Source organism: Canis lupus, chromosome 23, assembly GCF_003254725.2.
Source record: "Canis lupus dingo isolate Sandy chromosome 23, ASM325472v2, whole genome shotgun sequence".
Classification (NCBI taxonomy): Eukaryota; Metazoa; Chordata; class Mammalia; order Carnivora; family Canidae; genus Canis; species Canis lupus.
Window position 1 is genome coordinate 27414963 of NC_064265.1, and position 14738 is coordinate 27429700.

Genomic DNA, 14738 nt, shown 5'->3' on the forward strand with positions numbered 1-14738 from the left:
AGTCACGGGCATGTGTGCATGTGCTTATATGGGGATTGCTTCTGGCAGTGCCATCAGAGTAAAAACAGGTCACTTGTTGATTGATAATAAGAAAAAAGACAGTGTTCAGGAGAATTATCCAAAACTTGGGAATAAAGTAAAAAGATGATTTCCTGATATTTTAAATGTCACACTAGAGCTTTTTCTAAGCCTGCTTCAGGGTCATCTGAATCTCAGGGAATATAGCTTTATTTGATTTGCTATTCACAAATTGACTAGATCCCATTTATTTTACAGCTTTGAAAAGTTATAAATTAAGTTGTACTAAACTAAGAAGAGACTTTTTTTCTTGTCCAGTAGAGAATATAACCCAGATATTAAGGTTTTATTGCCTCGTGGTGCATGAATCAGCATTGTATCTGACTTGGCACTCTTATTTCAGCATTCATTTTCTCCACTGACTATATAAATGAAATTTCTCATATCCTCATGGAACTGGCTTTGTATTTCTGCTAGTCTGTGCTTTAATAAATTGAATAAAACATTGAGTGTGCTTATTATCTATCCATAGGAGAATTATGATAACCTTCAAATTAGGTTTTGGCAGAGCATATTGAGTGCTGTTAAGGTCTGAGGAGTAAGCCGAGGCAGTCAATAGGAAACAGGTCAGAGGGCTAAGAGTTACATTTATCAGATGCCAACTGAGAAGACAAGCCCTAGAAGAGCTGAAGCGAGCAGTTTAGAATGAAGGTCATGAACACAACAAAGCTTACAAGAGTCATACTGTTTGGGTGCAGCGTCACTGGAGTGGACTGAGATTGTTTTGAGGTACTGTTCTGGATTAGTCACACAACTCTTCCCCTGTCAGGAAGCTCAATGCTAAATCCTGTGCTGTTCTTCCTTTCTTCAGCCCACAGGTTTGATTCATTTTTCTCCTCTCTTGCTTTTTTCTTACTTGGTCTCCTTTTTGTTTTGTGTTTGTTATTTGAGGTACCACCTTTACTATAAGCTGCTTAAATTGCTGTTTTAGCTAAGCAGAGAAAAATCGATCAACAAAATAAAGGTAGATGCCTCAGTATGACAACCTGACCTAAATGCACATGACTGTTTACAATTATGAGGCCCTTTGTTTCTATTTTGTTTTAGTTTTTGGTTAATATGCATAGTGCCCAATAGTTCGAAGCTGGAGCTGTAAGTTTAGATATAGGTCTTTACTATTAGGTTAGAAGAGACCAAGTATCAGGTTATGGTTATCCAGTTAGACATTTATATTTAAGCAGCAACAAACAAACAGGCAGAGTAGGGTTAGGATTAGAATTAGTTTACAGATCACCTGTTCCGCAAGATGGAGAAAATGCTGGTTCTTTGTCTTGTAGGGGCTCTTGATAGCACCTTGCATGAAAGAAAGTCTCTCCAATGTGACAGTATTCTAGAGATATGGTTTGGCTCACCATTTAGGTAAGTGAGGGAACCAATAATCCTTTCAAATCAGGGGCTGGACACCAGAACTTTTGAGAATCAAGTCCCAGGGAACATTTCCAAAAATACACTGGGCTTGTTAAATTCTTATATCCTGTTTGTATAATGATGGGGAGCATCCAGAGTATAACTGGAAAATGCACACCTCTAGAACATCACTGATTTCACTTAATAATCTATTTCCAATGGTTATATTAATTAACAAAATACCTGGGGTTAACTGGAGACAAGGACAGCTGAAGAACTGATGGTAGCTGCCTCTAGTGTGTGGACTTTTGATTAAATGCTACTTGGCCATCCAGATTAGGGGAATCCACTTCTCCTAGGGCATAGATGAAAACCAAAGTTTATGTGCCATACTGTGGGGAAGCGTCTTAAAGGTTTACCAATCACATCACACTCAGGATGTGGAAAAATGTACGGTGCTTTATCTGGCTTGTGTAGGAATTAAGTCAGAATATCTTTGAATCAGTCTTGATTAAAATCTATAATTTCCATAGCAGTCTATTTGAAAGAAAAGTAAGCACTTTGAAAATGCAAAGCACTGCTTTATATATATTATGAAGATTAGAAAAGATTTATCCAGAAGTTGCAAAAAAAATGGGATGGATTCAACATGTTTTTAACTTGTATCTTGTCATCATAAAGTTGATTTTCAGGTTAAGTCAGTTTTCTAGAAAGGAAGACTTTCCTGTAATATTAAAAAGTTTACTTAATATGAACCTTGGAAAGACCATTGATTAGTAACCTTGAGATCATTAGTTTGTGTTATGAGGAACTACATTTGTTAGAGTATTTATCGTAGACAAGAGTGTTTATCACTTAAAGTTGAAAGCGAGGTTTGTCACTGGAGTTTGAATTTATGGCTAACTTTGGGATCATTGATCCCCTGACTATGATCTCTTGATCTTGTTGTCATAGTCATAGCATGAAAATTGAACTTTTAAAAAAAGATTTTATTTATTCATGAGAGACACAGAGAAAGAGAGGCAGAGACATAGGTAGAGGGAGAAGCAGGCTCTACGCAGGAAGCCTAATGTGGAACTCGATCCCGGACCCCAGGATTCTGACCTGAGCTGAAGGTACACGCTCAACCGCTGAGCCACCCAGGCATCCCTGAACCCTTTTTTTTTTTTTGAGGAAGTTCTTACATAAGTTCTATCTAAATAAACATTAAATATGTGACTTAAATAGATAAGGACACAAAGCAAATTCTTTCTCCCTCAGTGGGTTTGGATCTCTTCCTCTGTAGCCTGATGAAGTTGTGTAACAGAATTACTGATTCTGGATATAGTTTTAAAAATGATGATATTTATGAATGACCAAAAGTCCAGGCTTTGACTATGTGAAGACTGGCTATTTTTTAATATTCCATTTCTCAATCCCTTCCTGTTTATTTTGTCTTGGGTACAGAAATCTTATCTCTCCAAGGAACATAGCTTTTGGGATTAGTCTGGATTCCAAGAGGCCAGTGAAGTGCCATTCCCACTGTGACTACTCAGCCAACATTTTGGTGATAACTGGGACTTTTCCTGTTTCTGGGGATCCAAAAGTCCTGATGCCTTCCTCTCCACCACCAAAATGAAGAAGGTCTTTAGATCTCTGTTTGTGGGGATAGAGACTGGGAACAAGACTGGTCCTGTGGATCCCTTCCAATTTCCAGATCAAGAGAAATTTGAGGGTTTCCTGGGTGGCTCAGTCACTTAAGTGTCTCCTGTCAGTTCAGGTCATGATTTCAGGGTCCTGCGATGGAGCCCCACATTGGGTTCCCTGCTCAGTGGGGAGTCTGCTTCTCCTCTCTCAGCTCCTCCCCTCTGCTATGCTCTCTCTCACTCTCAAATAAATAAAAAATCTTTAAAAAAAAATTAAAGGCGGAATTTGAGAGGGGGACAAAACTGATGTCACCAATGGAAGCTAGTTTGTGCACTAATAAATATATGTTCTTCTGATAGGGCCTCATATTGGTTCATGGAGTTAGAAATCATCCCTCTTCTTCATGGCTGCTAGCACCTTATCTCCTGAAGTCTCCACCAAAACATTATGAATCACAGATGACATTTCTTGCATCTTTTCCCTCTTGCTATTTCTTACCCATGAAGGGCTAGTGATGGGTGGCTTACAGTATCTGAAATTCTGCCACAGGCTGGTTGCTATATACTTCTAACTAAAGACACAAAGTTATAAATGTGTGATTAGCATTGCCTAATTCACTCCATTAGTTATGAGAAAATGTCTCTAAGTTTTTAGAGCACTATAATTGTAACCATTTTTTTAAACGTATTCCTGCCTATAGCACAAAGCCTAAGTCTTCTCTTGATAGCCTTAAAACTCCCCTCCCTGGTTCCTCAATAATCCCTTCCCTTTCTGGAATCACTGTGAATTCCATCTCTTGTGTAAAATTCCAGGTTTTGTCAGGTCTGAATAGTATTAATTCCTTGGTTAAATTCCATTATCTCTGCCCTTTTCACTCCCCAATTTCTGAGAATCATCCCTTCATCCTCTGCCATCTGCCCTTCCATCAGTAAGGAGGAAAATGGAGATGCCTACTTAAGGCAGTTTTCAGATTAAAAAACAGAGAATATAAAGACAGTAGAGTAAGTAGATGTGATCAGTTACTCAAAGAGAATGGCTGTTAATTGCTTATGTGTCTCTTGGGCAAATTGTATCACCTTTTACGACCTCAAGTTTTCTCTGCAAAATAATGAGGTTTGGCTAGATGATCTGTAAGATCCTTTCCAGGGCTAGATTTTGTAAAATGTACAAACATTTGCTGCCGCCGAACATTGTATTAGGCTCTAGGATTCCTGGTAGCAAACGAAAATAGGAAGAGATGTTGAATTATCCAGGGTTCATTAATGAAAAGAAGTGCAGGCTTGTATCTGCAGAGATGGAGTAAAATGCAAGTAAGAAAGTATAATATAGGACCCTAGAAAAAGTTTTAGATTTTGTCTATGTAAGTCATAATGATGATTCTGTTACAAATGACCAAACTCAAAACAACAACAAAACAACAAAACTCACAAACCAAAAAAAAAAAAAAAACAACGAAAAAACAAACAAAAAACAAAAAACAAAAACAAAAACAAAAAACCTCCAAGCAAGCAAGCAAACAAACAAAACAGTGGAAGGGCAGGTACTTGAATGTCCTCAGTTTCATCTCTGCTTTCCTCTGTGTTTTGGGGTCATGCTAGCTTCCCACAAAGCTGAAACCATGGCAACAGACAAATTCAGCATATCTTTAAAGCTTAGAACCAGAAAAATAGGGGGGGGAAATATAAGGAAGGATTTTGATTGGCCAGGTTTGGGTCATATGCTGATTTCTGGACTGCATAGTGTGGGGACTGCAGCCACTGGCATGGAAGTTTCTCATAAGGAGGCTATCATTCCAGGTAGGTAAAGAGTAAATGTTGGTTTCATTTTGCCCTGGTTGTTCTCTTTATCCCTTCTACACTTGGTTTGGGTCTATCATATAAATTTGGCTTTCTCAGGAGTCCATTATACCCTTGAAACCCCTAGATCTTTTAAAAAATCATTACTTAGCTCCTGCCTAAGATGTACCTGCCCAGCATTCTCAGTGTCTATCTCTAAGTGCTTTTCTTGGTAATGACTAGCAACCTTGATATATTTGTGCTACAAACAAATTAGAGGTGATAAAGTCCATCTGATAAAAACCACCAAGAAGACACTAGTCATCCAATAAGTTTAACTTGCTTAGTAAGGAGACCACACACCAAAGGAAGACTCAGGCTTATTGTAGTATTTAGGGGAATGGTGGGGCTTAAGTAAAATTTCAGCAAAGCAGTGTTATGCTCACTCAAGTGAAGCAGGGGGGTGTATAAGGGAGTTGACATCATGCCTGGGCTGAGATGAGAATTCAGGGTCCTGTTTCCTTGGAAACTATAAAGTTAAGATAAATGTGGAATGTTGTGTTCAAAACCCTTATCTGAAGCTCTGCACCTGGGTTGGAAATTGAGGCTGTTTTTCTGTGTTAAAATGACTTAGATCCTCTAGGCAAAAAAGAGGTGTTTCATTCTCGCTAAATGTGATTTCAAACCTCAGTTTCTGACAGTCTGTGATTTTAGAGAACAAGTTTTCTCATGTCCTTTTGTAGTTAACAAAAGCATTTCCCCCCCAAAGTTTTGCAGAAGAGATGCTCTTCCACTCATCAGATATACACTTGATCAGAGTCTTTCTTGAAATAACAACATGGCTTTTGTAACCAAGCATCAAGGAGTGAGTTAAGGTGAAAATGTCATGTCGGTCACAAAGAAAAGTTGAGGGCCCTTTGAAGTTTATGTATATTATTGAGGCAATTATCTGTAAATATTCATGGAGCTCCTACTATGTGCTAATCTTTGCAAAGGAGATAGAACTGTCCTTGAGCAGCTCACAACTTAGTGATGGAAACACTGCAGAAGGAAACAAGCCCAGTACACCAGGGCAAAGGCAATGGTGGATATTGGCAGAAACATTTGCGAGAACAAAGAGGAAGAAGTTGTGAACTCTGGGCTTAGGAATTTGGTCCAGCTCTTAGGGAGAATAGTCAGAGGGAGGGGAGATTTGAGGTTTTGAGGTGAGGAAACTCCAAGTTGACATGTGTAGCAGACACTGTTGATGCCATACCCCAGATCTGCTCAGCGTGCCTCTGAGCTCCTCTGGAGCTGTGGATGGTTTCTGAGCGTGTGCACAGCTTCCCACTATAATCTTCCACTTGAGGGCTTTCTCAGTTGCCAAGAGAGCTTACTTACTCAACTTGCTCACAGGGTAACTTGGAAGTGCTGAAGATTTCCCACACCACCCCCTACTTCAGTTCTCAACCACTGAGGGGTAGCATTCAGTGTCTAAATCCCAACTGTACCTCCTTGGGATGGTTCTGAGGGTCATTCTGAGTTTCTCAGAGGGTCTCCAGTGACATTGAACCTCAGTTGCCTACAACAGTAATGCACACATTAAGGCAAACTTCTTGGCTTTTGTGCTTTTAGGTCTAACTTTCCATCTGCCCTCCCTTCCTTGGATGGCTTTCTGAATAAATTGCCTACACCCAAGTCCTTGTCTCAGGGTCTACTTTGGGGAGAACCTAAATGAAGATGGCAAGCTTCTCTACTATGGGAGAGCAGCAGACAAGGAGAAGTAGGAATGTTGCTTGAAATTCAGGGAGAGGATACAGAGCAGAACAAAATGGTGAATGCTCTGAAGTAATAGAAAAAAATAAGGACCTTGCTCTTTGGCTAGGGTCATGTTAGAGAGAGTTCAAGACCTTGAGCCTAAAGTTACCTTGGTATCTGAGCTACTGCTTTGGGGAATGAAAGGGAGACAGAAGAAGGGGATGCTGTGAGGTGGGTGAGTCAGAGGGGAGGACATGGCTTCCTGAGCAGGAAGGGACTAAAGACTGAATGCACTGGTTGGCACTGAATATCTAAATTTCACTAAATATCTTTACTGTTTCTACTGAAGAATTTTATATATGATGGCTTGATTATTTCCCTCAGAGAATCAGAGTATTTAGTGAGTGCTTACAGCTTCTTTAGCTATAATATGAAGTCACTCTATTTCCAAGTAGAGCAAAATTCTACCCCTGTTATCTCCACATCATGAATAATTAAGGAACAAGTAATGAAGAGTGAACTAACCTGTCATTTTGGAAGTTATCCTCTGTGTAGGAGGCTCTCTAGGTTTATGTCAAATTTAACAATCCTGGAAAAACACAGAGAACCTTGAATTCAACTCTGTGAATGATACACTGTCCTTCTATTAATTTATTTTGGGAAACCTCAAGTTGACCCCATTTCCTTGAATACTTATGTCAGAAATGAAACAACACTCCATTCCAAGTATGGGTCAGGTTTTGAGATAATGGTGAAAAACATGTATACAAAATGTGATGGAGATGGTAACTGACCAACGCCTCCTCCACCTCCATTCTCCCTCTCCTTTTATGGTAAGGGAATTGAGCAGGGCACAGGGTTGCTTGGTTGGCAATCAAACCTCAAGCACCCCTGCTGTTGGATGTGGCAGTGTTGCTAAAGTCTGACCATCGGAATGTGAATGCAGGGAATGTGAGCAGCCTGTGCCTCACTCTTTTAGGAGGGAATCTGTAGGATGGGCTCTTTCACCCTTCCCACTGGCTACTGTGGTGGTACTTGCAGAAACCTCAGATGCCACATGTTGAATATTAGCCTGGATTACTGAAAGACCATGTGGAGGAAAGGCTCTTGCTGACCTGGAATACCCACCTAGTACTGAACTATGTGAGAAGGAAATGACCTTTGTTGTTAGGTTTCTTGTTATTGCTGCTTAATTTTTTGTTTAACTCATACACGTATAAATACTTACATATTTCCTTTGACTCCATCCTGACCTCTGATCTGGTTGGTATGGGCTAGTTTAGAACATCTAAGATGAATACAAACACTTGAGCTTTACCCTGCTTGGTAAACATCAATGCGGAGTGTTTGTCATTGTCCAGTTTGTTAATTTATTCACCCATCCATCCAGCTATCCATCCATCCCTTATACCTAGTATTTTGAGACAAGACCCTTAGCTGAGGGATATCCAGGGGATGTGAGTGACCCAAAGTTAAATTATACTCAGTTTCTGGCTTCAAGGGGCTTATAGTCTAGAGATTTTAGGTGGAGACTAAATAATTGAAATAAAGATAATAAGGATTTTTATTCTAGGAACTTTAAATTTGAAAAAGGCTAATTTTATTTACATCATCATTATTATTATTAGAGAATGCTCTCCCTACTTAGTTTTTGTATGCATTTTGGAGACCAGTGTTTACAGAAGAACTCTTTTTATTTAATGGCAGTAAAGCATGCAAGAGAACAAGCAATGCATCAGTCACCATAAACACCATTTGTGCTCCTCCTCTTGCCCTCCTCCCCTTTTCCCCAGGAGAGGATTAAATACTGGAAAAGCTGATGTGTCATTGTACCCTTAAGCCTTCCTATACTCTAGGGAATTCCCAAGGCTCAAGCAGCTTCTTAAGGGATGAAGATCAGAAGAAGGAATTAAGAGAACAAGTCCGAAAGGTTTTGCCAGGTAGGAGGAAATGCTTTCTCCTAGGGAAAGTTTGGTAGGTGGGAACTCTAGTTTGTTTCCATGTCATTTTTTGCAAATGCACTGCTTCTCTTTTACTTCTAGGTAAAGAGAGATAGGGACACATAGACCAACAGAGGGGAAAGTGATAGAGACCTCGTATAGCAATGAGATGGAGAGAATATGAGAGAGTGATAAAGATGCAGAGGAAAAAAACCCAAAGATTATCTCGGATATACAGAGGGAGAATAACCTTTAAGATTTAAACTGTGATGAAGTAAGATCCATAACTCTGAACTTTTGTGGAGCAGGAAGATGTGAAATATTTTAAGACTGGGCCTAGAATTTACCATCTGTGTGGAAAGGGGAAACCAATTTACTGGGACTCACACATGTCTCATGAATTATTTCACTGAAGCAAATCTTTGGGAGAATTTAAACATGGAGATTAGTGTTAGACTCTTAAAGCTAAAGGAAGAAAGAAAACACTAAAGATTCAGGAAATAAACATGTCTTTGGTAGAGATATAAAACTCAGGTAAAAATGACTCTCTTAGAACAATCCCAGGGGCAATTTGGAGTTAGAAATAGAGTTTTCTCCCATCCAGTTTGCCAGGATTCATATAATTAGACTCTCATCTTCCTTTCCATTTGACTGCCATACACAGTTTTAAGAAATAATTCAGAGGATTATTTAAATTTTTAATGAAAAATTTCAAACATACAGCAACAGTTACAGAACTCACAGAGAATACATGTATACTCACCACTTAGATTCACCATGAACATTTTAATATAGTTGTTTTTTTCACATTTCCATCCCTCTAACCATCTGTTAATCCCTCTTATTTTTAAATGCATTTTGAAGTAAATTATAAACATCAGTAAATTCCCTAAATACATCAGCATGCATATCATTTACCAGAGTTAAAGAAAATGATTATTTCTATAAAGAACTTCAAGGAAAGTTAGTGTAAAGTTGATCAGATTCAGATTTTATATGCGATTTTTTGATGACTGGGGTTGATACACATTTAAATTCACTGAACAAACATAGGGATGGTGACAATTATTAAGGATGACTTCTGTGGGGTGAAAGGATCAAATATTGACTGAGAATTATCCCACAGGACTACAGGAGAAAAATCTAGCATCTTTTTGTTCTCTTTTGTATTGATCTTCAGAAGCTAAGAAATTGGGCCCAGGGAACTGCAAATGCAGAAGGGTCCTTCTTATTTCGGCTCATGAGTGTGTATGCCACAGGCCTTTGAAAGTTGTCTCTCATCACAAAATTCTGTCTAGTAGTTTCTGACTCATAGGAATGGGCTTTGAAAGGTCTATGGATGCATTTATTCCATCACTGACCAAGAGTAATGAAGCCTTGTCTATGTTTTTGCAGAAACAGCAAATATGATGCATAACAGTCACTAGGAAGTGAAATAATGAATGTTACCTACCTGGTATTTTGGCCTGAAATAAAAATACTATGAATCTTTTTTTTTTTTAAAGATTTTATTTATTTACTCATGAGAGAGAGAGAGAGAGAGAGGTAGAGACATAGGCAGAGGAAGAAGCAGGCTCCATGCAGGGAGCCCCGTGTGGGACTCAATCCTGGGACTCTGGGATCACGCCCTGACCCAAAGGCAGACACTCAACCGCTGAGCCACCCAGTTGTCCTGCTATGAGTCTTTTTAAAAATATCATACAAGAAATTGTTTTGCCCAAACATTCCAACCTAATCTTAGGTCTTATGTTTGAGCAACTCACTGTATAAGTAAATTTTTGTGGCTGTGAATTTTAAAAGATTCACCTCTGGCTGCATCTCTTCCCTGCCTCATTGGGATTGGTTGTAGGCATGGACTGGCTCTAATTTTAGATTTCTTGAAGTTCTTAAACCAAGTCCCTTCTACTATGCTTATGATCTGGGTTTGCTTATTCAATAAATCTGTCAAATGTTTCGTTTTATGCTGTTTGTTCTGATTCTATTTTTAATACAAATGAATTAAAAATAAAATTATAATCAAAATATAAAACCGAGCTCAGTTGGCTTTGAGTCCTCCATTTACAAAAAAATAATGGCTAGGGGCATTAATCTTTCCAAGAATGCCTCTAACTCTTTGTATAGAACATCCTGTCTTACGAACAGGAAATCTTTTTTTTTTTTTTTTTCTGAACAAGTGAATTTATGCAACAAATCTACTGAGAGCCTACTATGTGTCAGGCACTGGGGATATATTGTGGAAAACAAGACTCCTTGTAGCACTTCTCTTCTAGTTGATGGTGGGCATGACAACAGGTAATTAATAAAAACCATGATGAATATTACATAGCATGTTAGAAGGTGATAAGAAAAGAGGAAAAGCAGAGAGTGGGTAAGGGGGGGTTGGATGTGTTGGGAGAATAAGAATGGGTAACAATTTTAAGTAGAATGGCTAGGGTGGACCTTACTGAGAAGATGACATCCGAGCAAAGGCTTGAGGGAAGCAAGGGAATCAGCCATGTGGATGTATGTGGATATGTATAGATATGTGCAAATATATATGATATATGGGACCTTATGGAGATGTATGTAGAGATATGGGGACATATGTGGCTATATGAGGGTATATGTGGACATAGGTGGACATAAGGATATATGTGGATATTTGTGGATATATGTAGATATATGTGAATATCTGTAGATGTGTGTGGATATATAGGGATATAGGTGGGTATATAGAGACATATAGAGAAGAGCATTCGAGATGGAAGAAATAGTATGTACAAAGACCCTAAACAGGGTGTTACTGGTTTATTTGAAGAACGGCCAGTAGGCCAAAGAGATCAGAGTCTAATGTGTGGAGGTGAGAGATGAGTTAGAGAAAACTGGGGGCCAGGTTACATAGGACCTTGTAGCCTATTTTGTTTTTTCATTCTGAATGAAACAGGGAGCCATTAGAAGGCTTTGAACAGAAGTGACTTAGGTTTTAAAAGGATTTCCCTGAATATATGTTGAGAATAGACTTCAGAGAGAAAGGTTAGAGGCAGGGAGAGCAGGAGTTTATAGTAATCAAGCAAGAGAGAGATGGCTTGAACCAGCCTGTGTGCAGTAGAAGTGATGAGAGGATCAGTTTCTGTGCAAATAGCTTTCAAGGTTGATGCAGCAAGACTTCCTGGCAGGTTGGATGTAGGTGTGTTAATGATAACTCCATGGTTTTTGCTTTGTGCTATGAGAAGGTTGCTGTTGCCAGGACTGAAGGAAGTGAACAGAGGGAGGGAAGAGAGAGGGGGAGAGCAGAGAAGGGAACTGTTGTAGGTGCTGAGCATATATTAATGGTAAAGACAGTCTTAACAAATCCCAGTTATTCACTGAAATAAATGTACAGGTTTCAGACGAAGAACAGAACAGGGAGTGATTTGCCATCAGGCTTGGGTTAGGAAGGTGACCTCTGAGCTGGGTTTTGAAAGGTGAATAGAGCTTTCCAGGTATGTGTGTGTATGTGTGGGTTGTATGTGCATGTGTGAGAGTGTACTGGGGCCAAGGAGTAGTACGCAGCCTTCTAGGTAGAGGGAAGGAATAAATGATGTGTTCTGAGTCACCGAAGTCTGAATGGACTTGGCAAACCATGCTGACTTACAATTCTATAAACTCCAGAAAGGTTTATAGCCTGGTCAATGCATCTTGCAATCAAAAAGAAATTATCGTTACCTTTCCAAGGGCCAGATGGGTTTGTGTCAATGAATTTAGTGGATATTTTTTCAGTTTGTGTTTAAAAATTTTATTATACACTAAGATACAAAGAACAGTTCAATGGCATCTAAGTTATTTTTAAGCTTAAAGACAAAAGTGAGACATTCAGCCCAAAGAACACAGACAGCTAAGATTTCATAACATAAGATTTGAAAGAGCTTATCTCATTCAGGTGACCACCAGCTTGCTGTCACACCTGGCACCATACTTCTCTGATTTAGGGAATCTCCTCTTGCTGCCATAAAATGTCTGTTCTTACCCAAAATCTCACTTCCATCAGAGTATGATTATTTCCTAGACATAATGAAGCAAAAATGTAGCCACAGCTCTTTGATTCAAGCAATCTGTTTTTTTCCCTCTTGGAATAAAATATTCTGAGGCTTGGTTCTATCAGTGAGAAAGGATTGCATTTTTGGAATTTTGTTTTGTAGATTATTTGCTTGATAAGGTAAAGGTAACCTCTCAAGTTTTATAGCTTTCTACAAAGTCTTTACTACCCCATTAGCTTATTCTGTCCTCACAGTACACCTGCGAAATAGTGATGGCACAGTATCATTACCTCTCTTTTATGCTGAGAGAGCTGAGCCTTAGAGTTCAAGAGACTTCCAAGAAGCTGCATAACAAGAATGTGGCAAGCTGCATAACAAGAATTTGGCAAAAAAAAAAAAAAAAAAAAAAAAAAAAACAACCCAAGAAGAATGTGGCAGACTTGACATTTGAACCAGAAAATTCAAAGTCAAATTCTATCAACTTTTACTGTTCCACACTACATTTTCTTTCTAGATTCTAGAGTGACCTTCTTAAAGGGCATAGAAGAAATAAGGGACAGAGTATATGATGCCCTAGAAAATTGCAGGGGGTCAACTTGCCTTTATTCACTACCATGACCTGTTCTTTCTGTGTTTCCTGGTGATAGGAAGTAGGGAGTGCCAGAGTACCTTCATGGGCCCTGGGTCTTTTTTTTATTTTTTGTTTTTAGATTTTATTTATGTATTCATGAAAGACAGAAAGGGATAGGTAGAGACATAGGGCGAGGGAGAAGCAGGCTCCCTGTGGGACTGATCCCAGGGCCCTGGGATCATGACCTGAGCTAAAGGCACTCAACCATTGAGCCACGCAGGTGCCCCCTGCCCCAGTTCTTTTGAGGGGCCTGATCTGCTTAGTGGATTGTAGGGATTCTTCTTGAATGAAACCCTTGAGAAAGGGTAGTTATTCCCATCTCTGGTAAAACCAAGCTCGTGAAATGCTGGGGTGATGGAGTTGATAAGCTACACATAAGTTGAAAGAGTTTGAGTATTCTCAGACTGTGTGCCAGTCTTGAAATTACCATAGCTAATGAGAGTGTCATGGCCATCAGCGCCCATTTACTGCTGTGTACACTGCCCTGCTGAACTCTGGCATTGTGATCTTTATCCTTCCCTGGAGGAATGCTCTAGGATTCTGCATCTTGTTATTTTATTTTTTTGAGCCTCATGACACATTAATTGTCATTGAAATGTTTGACACAGCGTCCCTCAAATATGTTGCAACAAAGTTGTGTATATATCCAAGCCGTCATAGGATTTGTGAATGGGCACAGAAAGCAAATATTAATGTTTATGCAATAGGTTAAGGCTAACCTTAGTTTTTCTTAACTATTAAACATGCCATGTGGATTTCTAATATGATGTGTACAGAAGAATCTGTTCATGTTCCCTAACTGTTTGCCTTCTGGAACTTCCTGTGGCCCAGATGTGGTATACTATAAGAGTGTCTTGTAAGAAAGCCAAATAACACAGTACTTAAAATAATGGTGTTTAAGTGATCAAAAAAAATTAAAAAAAGAGAGAGAACATAGCTCTTTATTATTTCAGGGAATAAAGTATCATTATAAAGCAAATTGAAAAAAATGTGTTAAATTAGTTTTGTACATTTTTGCATTGGGTTTCTCATTTAAATATTTTGAAGCTCCCACTTACCTCTCAGTCATATATGTATAAAGAAAACATTTTTTAATTGATCGTCTCTTCCCTTTCTCCACTTAATTGATGGTAGACATTTGGTTTTCTCCATGTGGAGCTAAAGATGTTGAAAGTAAGTGGAGAAGATATCTGTCTGGTTGGGAACCACTGCACGCTAAATGCATAGAAGAGTGGTTTTCAAAGTGGTCCCTTGGATCCACTCAGCCTGCCAGTTCTCACCACCCAAACCTATTAAATCAGAAACTCTGGAGATGGGGCAGGAAGCTGGGTTTTAAAAGGTCCTCTGGGTGATTCTGACATAATTCTCAAGTCTAAGAACCACTGGCATAGAATGTTAATGATGGCATCTTTTCATTTTATTTTTGAGGAGTCAATAGAGAGAGAACAGAAACCTTGAAGGAGACTGGTATATGAAGGGCAAATGGCTTAATTAAATGAAGTGAAGGTGGTTTATAGTTGAAGACTGAGAAACTCTATCCAGGTCCCCCCTTCTATCCCACCTTCTGAATTCAAGCATTTCAGAAAACCAAAGGTCTCCATAGACGTAT

General features: G+C 39.0%; 1 protein-coding gene across 1 annotated transcript in view; it reads left to right on the forward strand.

Moving 5' to 3' along the window:
- Positions 1–1353: 1353 nt before the first annotated feature.
- Positions 1354–14738, forward strand: part of LOC112661094 (collagen alpha-4(VI) chain-like) — a 127796-nt gene continuing 114411 nt past the window's right edge. Inside the window, 2 exon segments of the mRNA XM_035705178.2 lie at positions 1354–1437; positions 8357–8503. The gene's annotated coding sequence lies outside the window, so the exon portion shown is untranslated.